This window comes from Tachypleus tridentatus, unplaced genomic scaffold (genome assembly GCF_004210375.1).
Source record: "Tachypleus tridentatus isolate NWPU-2018 unplaced genomic scaffold, ASM421037v1 Hic_cluster_2, whole genome shotgun sequence".
NCBI classification, from domain to species: domain Eukaryota; kingdom Metazoa; phylum Arthropoda; class Merostomata; order Xiphosura; family Limulidae; genus Tachypleus; species Tachypleus tridentatus.
The window spans coordinates 28,234,036-28,244,453 of NW_027467782.1; the positions used below are offsets into that span (position 1 = coordinate 28,234,036).

Below are 10,418 nucleotides of genomic sequence, written 5' to 3' on the forward strand. Positions count from 1 at the left end.
AGTGGTTTTACCTGCTATTTTAATCTTTGAAAAGGCTTCCACATTCCTTCAATTCAAGATTTAAAGGTTGCATCTTTAGCCTACTTGAAGTTTCATTTAGTTTTTTTTAAATCTAAATATATTTTATAAACTAAGATTAATAAATTATAGTGAAATTGAATGGTATCATTTTGGTTATTTCTGATTTTTTGGTTATTCAAATGTATATGTAAAACCTAAAAGAATTTTAAAAAATTGTTTGATATCCTCTAGTACAAAATTTTAAAAGGCTTAGCAACTTGTGTCCAGCAGCAACTAAGTCCAAAGTTCATAGCCAAAAGAAATAATTGTTTCCTTTACTTCTTGATTTATCATTTTATATGTTAAGAAAAATAAGTTTAATAATTTATTTCTAAATTGGAAAAATCAATATACATATATATATTGTATAATAATTGAAATATGACTATATATCACAAAATACTAGTCCACTAAAACACAGCCAAGACAGGGAAAATTAAAGATCAGTTATATTTTACTGGATATAAGTGCATGTGCCCTACATCAATGAAAGATTTGTTATGCAATTAGACATGACTGTAAGGTCCATATAATAAAAAAATTATATGAAAATATATACCATCATGAGACTTAAGCTACTTAAACATTTGTACTTTCATTTTATAATATGTAGTCATTCTAGCACAAAAAAGCATAATTTATATTTCTTAATTTTTTATGATGTTTACGAGGTTGGTCAAGTGACTGACCCTACATAGTTTGAGTAAAGAAACTTAAAAATATAAAGTCTTACATCTGATTTTTTTATATAGCATAATTGTAATGTTTACTAAAAGTCTACCAAAGTTTGTGAAGATACACATACTGTATCAAAAGTTATAATGCAAATACTTAATGCATGCAAATGTGTAGACAAACTCATGTATCATACACCAAACCCACAGCAAAGGGTTAAGACAACTAATAGCACATACTCATTACAAGTCAAAACAGGCATTCCTTTTCAAGATAAATAACTATATAGTTGTCACTTGGAATACTGTTTACTGTTTTAGTGTGAAATACACATGCTGCTTATAAAAAAACAACAAGAAAAGTGTGGCTGAAAGTACCAACTCAGGATGAATCACAAAGAGCACAATAAATACATTTAAAGAAGAGCATTACTGCTGTGACAGGAGAAAGATGACCAAGAGGGGTGGTTAAATAGGATGACATGAAATAAAAAACATCATACAAGAAAGAGATTTGCTTAAAATGTATGAACTAAGAGCAACAAATTCTGTAAAAAATATTAAAAGCAAAATGTTACGATGGGAGTGGGGTCTCAAATTTGAGAGATGACACAAGAAGACTCATTACTATTGTTTGTTAGTTTTTTAAATTTTATTTCTTCTTAAATATTTACGAATAGATTTAAGTGACATCTCTCAACCTGAACAGCTGTTAGATGCAGTGGTCTAGAACAGTGAATAATGCAAAGCCTATTCAAGCATATTATTTTTGTTATAGAATTATTACTTCATGATTAAATATACACCTTAGTCTACAAATGTATGAAAAAATAATTAAATTTCTATTTAGGATACCTTTTTAATTTCTATTTAGGATACATTTTTAATTGTTATTCTTATTTTAACATGAATCCTTGAGAAAAAAAATTTCATAATTATTATAAAATTTCAAGTTGCATTACTAATTAATATTTTTTTTAAACTCATTTCTTTTTTAAATTATTCTTACTTTTTCAATATAAATACAGTATCCTAGCCTGTATTTTTTGGGGTCTACATTTGCCTTAAGTCTCCTAGGCTGCAGTTCTGTCTTCCCTCCCATTATTCTGCCACTGACTAGATAGAAACAAAATCAAATTAATTTTGACCTTACAAGGAATTGGAAAGAATGATACTTCTCTTGGACTAGATATTACTTCAGTGCTTTGAAGAAGGTTACAGACCAAACATGAGCGACTTGCTACTATTTCTTGTAAATTCAGGAACAATGAACAGGTTTCAGAAGACAAGTCTGCTAATGTTTCCTTTTTTTAAAGTGATAAGAAAAACTGTTCATATAAGTATAGGTCTGTTAGCATTACATCTGTGATGGATAGTTTTTTAAAAGTTTGATAAAAGATTTGTAGTAAATTATTTCATCAAAGTTTAACAAATTTGGGTATTCACTAGGGGATAATTTTTTGGCATTCATTAAAATAGTTGAGGGTGTAGAATGTGTATATTGATTTTCAGAGAGTATACAAAACTTGTTAAAAAATATGTGGGAGATAAGTTGGTTTACCTAATAGAAAAGCTTTTGGATGGAAGAATATATATGGTTGTTATAAACAAAATTTAGACAACTTGAATTAATGTCACCATTGGCATACCTCTGGGTATAGTATCAGAGTCTTTACCAATTTTGAATTACATCAAAGTGACACAGACAAAGAAATAACTGACAAATTTCTCTAGGTCTTGAATGTTGTAAGAAAGATGCTTCTGATTTACAAAATTATTTAGATTATTTGGTGTTTTGGGTAAATATACTGCTAGCAATGGATTCATGATGGTTTAATAATGAAGATAAGGCAGTTGATAGAACAGAAAAAATTTTATTTAGAAGTTTGAATGTTTTGAAATAACTTGTTTCATCATCAACAAAATTTGAAAATTGTGTTCCTGAAATTATATCATCATCATTAATTTATTTAGTTAAGAAAAGCAGTTAAAGGACTGATAAACCAATGTTTATACATATAACAACTTTAGGTCTAAAGAACTTTGTCAATCATTAAGGTGATCTTCAGCTATATGGTAGACTTTTTTAAAAACAATAGAATTCAGGGTCTAAAGATCCTGCTGTGATGACAGAGAAATCCTTAAATGATACATCATGACTTGTAGTTTGAGAATGTACATAACTGGGCGAGTGGCTGGGTTTAAGTAGTGGATAACTGGTTCTTTTAGATACTCCCAATTGTTCACAGACTAAGTTTTTAACTGGTACATTTCATTTTCATTTTGCATAACAAAAGAACCTTGATGATTCACAAAGTTTTAACCCTAAAATTATTCTAAATTTTCACACATAACTCAGCTGTAAAATTATGTTTATAGTTTTACACAAGTTATTTCAAATTGTTCAAACTTGTAAATAAAATGTAGTACATATTTTTTCAACCATTTTCATCTTCATTAATAAATAAATTGATTGTTTGTTGCACTTCCTACATAGCTAACAGGCATATAAATGGCAGATCATGTTTAATTATCATAAAAGCAATATAATGCTTTTGGATTATCACAAGTTAAATTTTATATGACTAACACTTCAGATTATATAGAGGTAGAAATATAGAATGTAAGCCTAAAAAAATTGTAATTTCATAGTACTTGTTTGGTCTTATTTGAAATATGCAAAGTCTTGAACATCTTACCTTAGGAAAGACACTAAACAGTTAGAAAAGGTCCAGAGAATGGTTACTAGCATTAGAGTGATACCTAGGATGGGAACTTTGTTATAGAAAAACAAGATCTCCATTTTTTTTTCTAGATGAAACGAACAGTGTGGAAGTATACTTTTTTCATATTTTATTGTAAGAATGGTAAGACTTTGTAACACTGATACAAATTTGGTAGATTATGACTCTTCTTCAATTAAAATAATTTTTGGGTGATCACACGTTAAATTTTATATGATTATGACTATGACCAGTAAGGTGTTTGGCCTTTTAAATAATGAAAATAAGTGGTTTTTATTTATTTTTTTAAATAGTTTTATCGTCTAAGTAGACCACCAAGTTCCATGTTGCCCTTAAATTTTACATTATAGTTTTATATCTACGATGGAAACAGGAAAGGCTTGTAATTAATAACGTTAGAATTTATAATAATATATGCTTTTACCAAAACTAACGGTAGTTATTAATATTAGGGCAATTCGTTTGGTTTCCTTTCCACTTACTTTAGCCTAATACGTTAAGTAGCTTAGTTATTTTCATTAGTAAAGTTTCTCAGTTAATCAACTGTCTAAAATTGTGTAATATACAATGGCATTCTAGCTCCACTTTCCTCGTACCTTTCTATAATATTTTCCAAGAAAACTTTCGAGTTAAAAAATATAAAATGATCATACCACACCATCATTTTAATACCAAACAGCATCTAAATAGTGAATTATAATAGTATCCGCTAGAGGGATTGTTTTGCATGAATATAATTTCTAATGTTTTATCTTCCAGCATACCAGTGACACAACAGCATGTCTGCAGAATTACAGCGCTAGAAACCGAGTTTCGATACCTATGATAGGCAAAGCACGCACATAGCTTATAGTGTAGCTTTGTATATAACTTCAAACAAACAAACTGTCTTGGTAACTGCGAAAGAAACTGAAAAAAATTGACACTATATTACCATTATATATTCCTATTTAATACCTGTAACGTGAAAGTAAATTTTGTTCTAGCAAAATTCAATAAATAAAATGTGGCATAAACTGACATTAGAGTAATGCATATGTTGCTGTGTTTTCGTTTTCAAAGATTTACAGGTATCACACATTTTCAGTTAAAGACAGAGAACAAAACAAGACCCCGAAGAATCAAGGTTTTGTGAGAGGAATAGAGTACATAAAACAATAAACAACAACAAAAATATTCCCAAAAAAGAGACTGAGGAACATGCAGTGGAACATCAATATTTATATGAAAGTTTTTTATTTTCAGTAAGATAAACTTTAACCCTTCCTTTTTTAAAATAATGTGAATTTAAAAAAAAATTGGTCAATTCTTCCAAACAGAATTATTACACTCATTCTCCAGTAAGGGTGAAATATATATACAGGTACATGTTTTTTAAATCTATAGTGTTATACAGATTTTAAAACTGTTTTGTTTATTTGGTTTGCATGCAGTTTTAGCGTAAACTTGTAGTTCAGAAAGTCATTAAGAATGGTTCGTTGTAGTTGTTTTGATTTTTAGTCTCTATATTAGAGACAGTCAATCAATTTTGCCGAAGACGATTTTGCAGTAATATATAATATAACAGTTGAAGCAGCTACTGATTATAATGTTTTCTGCTGACCAAGTTCAAGGTATTTAAACAGAACAGCCACTCAATACTTTGAGAGAACAAATTCCACAAGGTAACGCTGTCGATTGGACAAAGAAACAAAGTTTAACGTTTTCAATTCACGCACAGCTTGTTTTTAATTCACTTCCACTTGGAGTTCTTTGAATATAGCCTTAACTGAAAATCGTTATTTTTAGTTTTATTGAAATTAATTGTGACAGAGTGAAAGTTGTGTGACAAAACTAAACCAAATATAATTTTAATGTGATTATGTATCTGTAAGCACATATATTCCGTTTTTATTTCTCTCATAATCAATATTGTATCAGTGTTTACTAATTTTATTAAGTTTTGTGAGTTAACTCATACTAGAAAATGTAGTTACCAGATTTATAATTATTCTTCTTATTTTCTATTTGAATCTGCAGTTATTAGCAATCTAGCTTTATGACGCTTGTCGAAAAGTTAGTTTTTATCAGAAAATACTATAAACATATTATAATAAGTAAATATCCTTTCTTACTTATCTACAACCATACAAAATCATTTTCTTTAATTACAACATTTAATGGATAGAGGCATGAGTTGCAGCCTTATTTTGTTTATATTATCACATGCAAAAATATAAATAAACAAAAAGTATACATTATATCTAATGTATGTTTAGAAAATGTGTTGTAACGGATTTACTAATATATATGTATTTTAATATCGACGTTTGTTTCAGTTAAATACATATTTACAAATCCATGTAACTTATACTGTTAAATGTGTATTGCTAAATTTCAGCTTATTCTCTAAGTTTAGCGCAGTTAACTCTCGAGTGATTTATATGAAAAAACGACTCGTTTGGGTTGAGAAAATATTTTACATAGAAGAGCGAACAACGTTTCGACCTTCTTCGGTCATCCTCAGGTTCACACGATGACCTTAAAAGTTATTTAAAGCGTCTTTCATATCTTCCGTGGTTTTACATTTACAGGAAGCCGTCATTACTTTAATTAAGTAGCATATAGAAGCCATTATTGATGCTACGATCAAAAACCTAAAGAGAGCCTGTATTAAGATATCCCTCCAACAGCATATTAGAAGCAACAGAAATACATGAGTTAAACACTCCAGAATAGACATCATAATTATGTTAACTCAGATCTTCCAAAGAGGCTTTGTAATTACTTTTAGTAAAATTTATATTTTGAAATATACGCCGCAGTTGTTTTTTTCACAGAGACTTCGAAACTTGTGTAGTGATAGTTTGGTTCCTAAGAGACGGTGTGTATTGTTGAGTATTTCTAAAGTAGCTTGCTATATAGGCCAAGCGCGTAAGGCGTGCGACTCGTAATCCGAGGGTCGCGGGTTCGCGCTCGCGTCGCGCTAAACATCCTCGCCCTCCCAGCCGTGGGGGTGTATAATGTGACGGTCAATCCCACTATTCGTTGGTAAGAGAAAAGAGTAGCCCAAGAGTTGGCGGTGGGTGGTGATGACTAGCTACCTTCCCTCTAGTCTTGCACTGCTAAATTAGGGACGGCTAGCACAGATAGCCCTCGAGTAGCTTTGTGCGAAATTCCAAAACAAACAAACTCTCGCTAATGGTATACGTTGATTTATTGTTTAATAGCTAAATTAAACACATGAATGTCTTCAGATATTGCACATTGCCGGTTACTATGTAAGAGAAAAAATTGTAAAGTCAATTATTTGCGTATCGAGCAGTGAATCTAACGGTTCGATATTTTATATTCTGAAAAGTATACTGAAACACCGAGTCCATGACTTTGTGTCATGTTATTTGGGACTCTGTAACGAATGGAATCGGTTAACTGTTGTTCGAGACTTCTATTTTACATAGAATGAGCGATTTAACTCAATTTACTTTTGGTCAGTTCTTAATACTGCAATTGCGAAAAAATATAAAGTATGACCTCGTCTGTGATAAATGGTGTTCACGTATTTGTTCGTAGGCACACACAGTTTCCATTACAGATACGGTGTTCTATAAAACCGTGTTCACTGTAAACTACTGTTCTTTGAATGGATGTGACTCGTCCCTTACCATAGTTTCAATAGCCCTCTGATGAACATTTAGTATATTATTCCTTGACAGCTCGTTCCCTAGAGCTGAACGTCCTATGGTTTATTACGGTGCTCGCAAAGCTAATTAAAGATCAAATTGCGAATTACATCATAACGGCCTTGAATTTAGTTCGGCATTTATGGTGGTCTCAAGGCTTACCCCTAACCTCCACACAAGTTTAATGTGGAAGTTATCTCTAATTTTAATGTAAGATGGACGCGATATCTAGTGCACAAATATCTTATCCGTATTTATACGTCTGATAATATTTTTTAATTTTATGCGAAACAAACTTGTTAGAGTTGAAAATATTGTAGGTTTATATTGTCCTTTTCTTTTCCAAGTAAAGATAATTCAAGTGCATAAACAAACCCATAGATTGATGGAAAGTTCTGATAGAAATGCAGAAGTTAAATAAATTTTAACTACTTTTAATTCCACAGTATGTTTTGCTTGTTCATGTAAAATGTGACCGTATATTGAGCCGACATACAATATCTTTATTATTCCTTTACTTATTTTATAAGCATATAAAAAAGACAATTGTCTAGACCTATGCATATGTTAGAGAATTGGGGTGGCACGTGACATCTTGTAAAAGACGACCTTCGAAAGTTTTTGCTGGATATACCCACTTTATAAAGATATTCGTTGTGCGAGACCAGCATTCTCAACACACGCGTATTTGCTGGTCATTGGTAGTGCGAGATATACGGTTTAGTTTCAGATAGTTAACTTTTTTCGTTTATCTAAGATTAACATCGTTAACTTTGACAATCTTTACCTGGCTGTAGCAGTGAAACCTGTAACTAAACACTCACTGCTTCAGAAATGGCACTGATCGAAGAAGCTACAGTCAATATGCTTGTGAACAGCAGCTTTCTGTTGTGATGTTTTGTTCATATCTGTACAACTAGTGCAGTGTTGACAGGTCTCGCTTTCCATAATAAATTTACTTTAATCTTCCTATTTACTCATTCTGTATTTCTATGTTTTGCTGGAAAAATGTAACACACATTCAACAAGCTTTGTCCATCATCAATCATTATTATGTGTTTATATAAGATTCATACTCAGAGAAATTTGTTTCAGAACACTGGTGGCATTAAATTGGACAATTAAGAAAGTCTGTCTCTTAGTGTTTTTAGTATATTGTGGCATGAGAAAGATAATTCACCTAATTTCATTAAAATGCCTTAAGATTTAATGTCTTCATTTTTACACATGAAGTAGAATCTAACAGCGGTCTTACTTTTTTATTGGATATTAACGTGAAAGGAGAAAACAATAAAGTGACCATCTCTAGACAGGAAACCTTGTGCTACTACTTTACCATCACACATAAGATCTAATCAATATCTGTCACATAAAAAATCCTTCTACTTTGCCTATGCAAACTATGCTCTACAACTTTGTATCCACAATGAAGACATACAAATTGACTGGAACTACTTAAGAAATCTAGCACTATCTAGAGGTTTCAATACCATTATCATAGATAGAGCTTTTATTAAACTCTAAAACCATAAGAAACGCTAACCTTTCCCCTATCAATGGTGTAAAGCATAACAAAGTTATTTCATTTTATTTTTGTGCCAAACATTGCTAATGAGATTACCAATCTATTTAATAACTTGAACATTGATATACAATGCTTTGAATACAAACTATTCAAACCTTCACTTAACATTAACTATCTAATTTGAAATAACCGGTACTAAAGGAACAAAAGTAAAACGTATACAGTTCTTCATGCAAACATGAGAAGAAATATTAGGTTGAGGAATAATTCGTGAGCGTTTTTAAATAATTTCATTCAAGCATTACATGCAAGACTATACAATACTTCAATGCATGATCACATTACACCCAAAACATTTATTATGATACTTTATTTCATGTAATACCTTGGTATATAGCATGCATTGTTTTAAACGAAATTGCAAGAAATTAGTCAACAATAAAATCTCCATTGTTGTTGATAACTTCCTCCCATCGTTCAATAAGTTTCTCAATGCCTCGGCGATAAAAAGTCTTTCGGTCTTGACTCAAAGAATTCGTCCAACCAAGCGCTCAATTCCACGTCATTATTGAACGATACGCCGCGCAATGCATTCGAAAGCGATCGAAAGAGATGAAAATCTGATGGCGCCAAGTCTGGCGAATATGGAGGGTGAGGCAACACTTCCCATTTAAGTTCTTGAATCGCTGCTTTGGTCATATTGGCGATGTGAGGACGAGCGTTGTCGTGCTGCAGAAGAACACTGTTTTGTCGATTTGGTCTTTTTTGCTGAATTGCTTCGTTAAGTCGGTGCAGTTGTTTAACGTAGAGATCCGCATTAACTGTTTGGTTGCGCCAAAGCAGTTCGTGATGGATTATGCCTTCCCAGTCCCACCATACACACAACATAGTCTTTCGAGGATGGAGGTCTTGTTTTGCTCGAGGAGTCGCGTTTCTGTCGGGGCTGAGCCATTCTTCACGCCGCTTCATATTGATGTACAGGCACCATTTTTCATCGCCAGTGACGATGCGGTAAAGAAAGCGCTCCTTGTGACCATGTGTTAAGCGATGTCGAGCAAGCAAGCAAACTGGCGGCAATTGTGATGCGCTGATTTCTATTCTTTTCGCTCAAACAGTGTGGCACCCAAGCGCCGAGTTTCTGAGCCTTGCCCATTGAATGAAGGTGGTTCACCACAGTTTTTTGATCACAATCCATCTGCTCCGCTAATTCTCTAGTCGTGTGACGTGGAGAAGCTCTTCATCAAACACAGTGTGTGACCCGTCCTTCAGATCAAAATTACCATTTTTAAAGCGCGAAAACCAACGGCGGGCGGTACTTTCAGGCATTGCTCCTTTGCCATACACAGAACAGATCTCACGAGCAGCTTCGGCGGCGTTAACACCTCGATTAAATGCGAAAAGCAGATGGTGTCGAAAATGCTCGATTTTGTCCACTTGACATTCCATTTAATGAGCTGAAAATGAAAGCAAAAAATTAAAGACATATGAAAATCAAACACACCATCTATCAGAGCAAAACATTATCTACTAAATGACATGAAATATTTTGCGAAAGCGTTTCATTTATGAATATATTTTTTAACTTGAAAAAACGCTCACGAATTATTCCTCAACCCAATATACAGTAAAAATTTTATTTGAAATAAGGACCAAAGTCACTAAGATCACATGCACAAAAGTGAGTTCCATACATGTGTTTGGATGTGTCATCAGTTTGAATCAGGTCACACAAAATGCTTTCAGACAAAATTTT

The 10,418-nt window shown here is 32.2% G+C and overlaps 1 long non-coding RNA gene across 1 annotated transcript; it reads right to left on the bottom strand.

Moving 5' to 3' along the window:
- Nucleotides 1-1,743: 1,743 nt before the first annotated feature.
- Nucleotides 1,744-5,364, bottom strand: LOC143243008 (uncharacterized). The gene is made up of 2 exons (XR_013023665.1): nt 4,132-5,364; nt 1,744-1,850 (listed from the first exon to the last, which is right to left on the bottom strand). It is a non-coding gene; the product is annotated as an uncharacterized LOC143243008 (long non-coding RNA).
- Between the last annotated feature and the right edge of the window lie 5,054 nt (nt 5,365-10,418).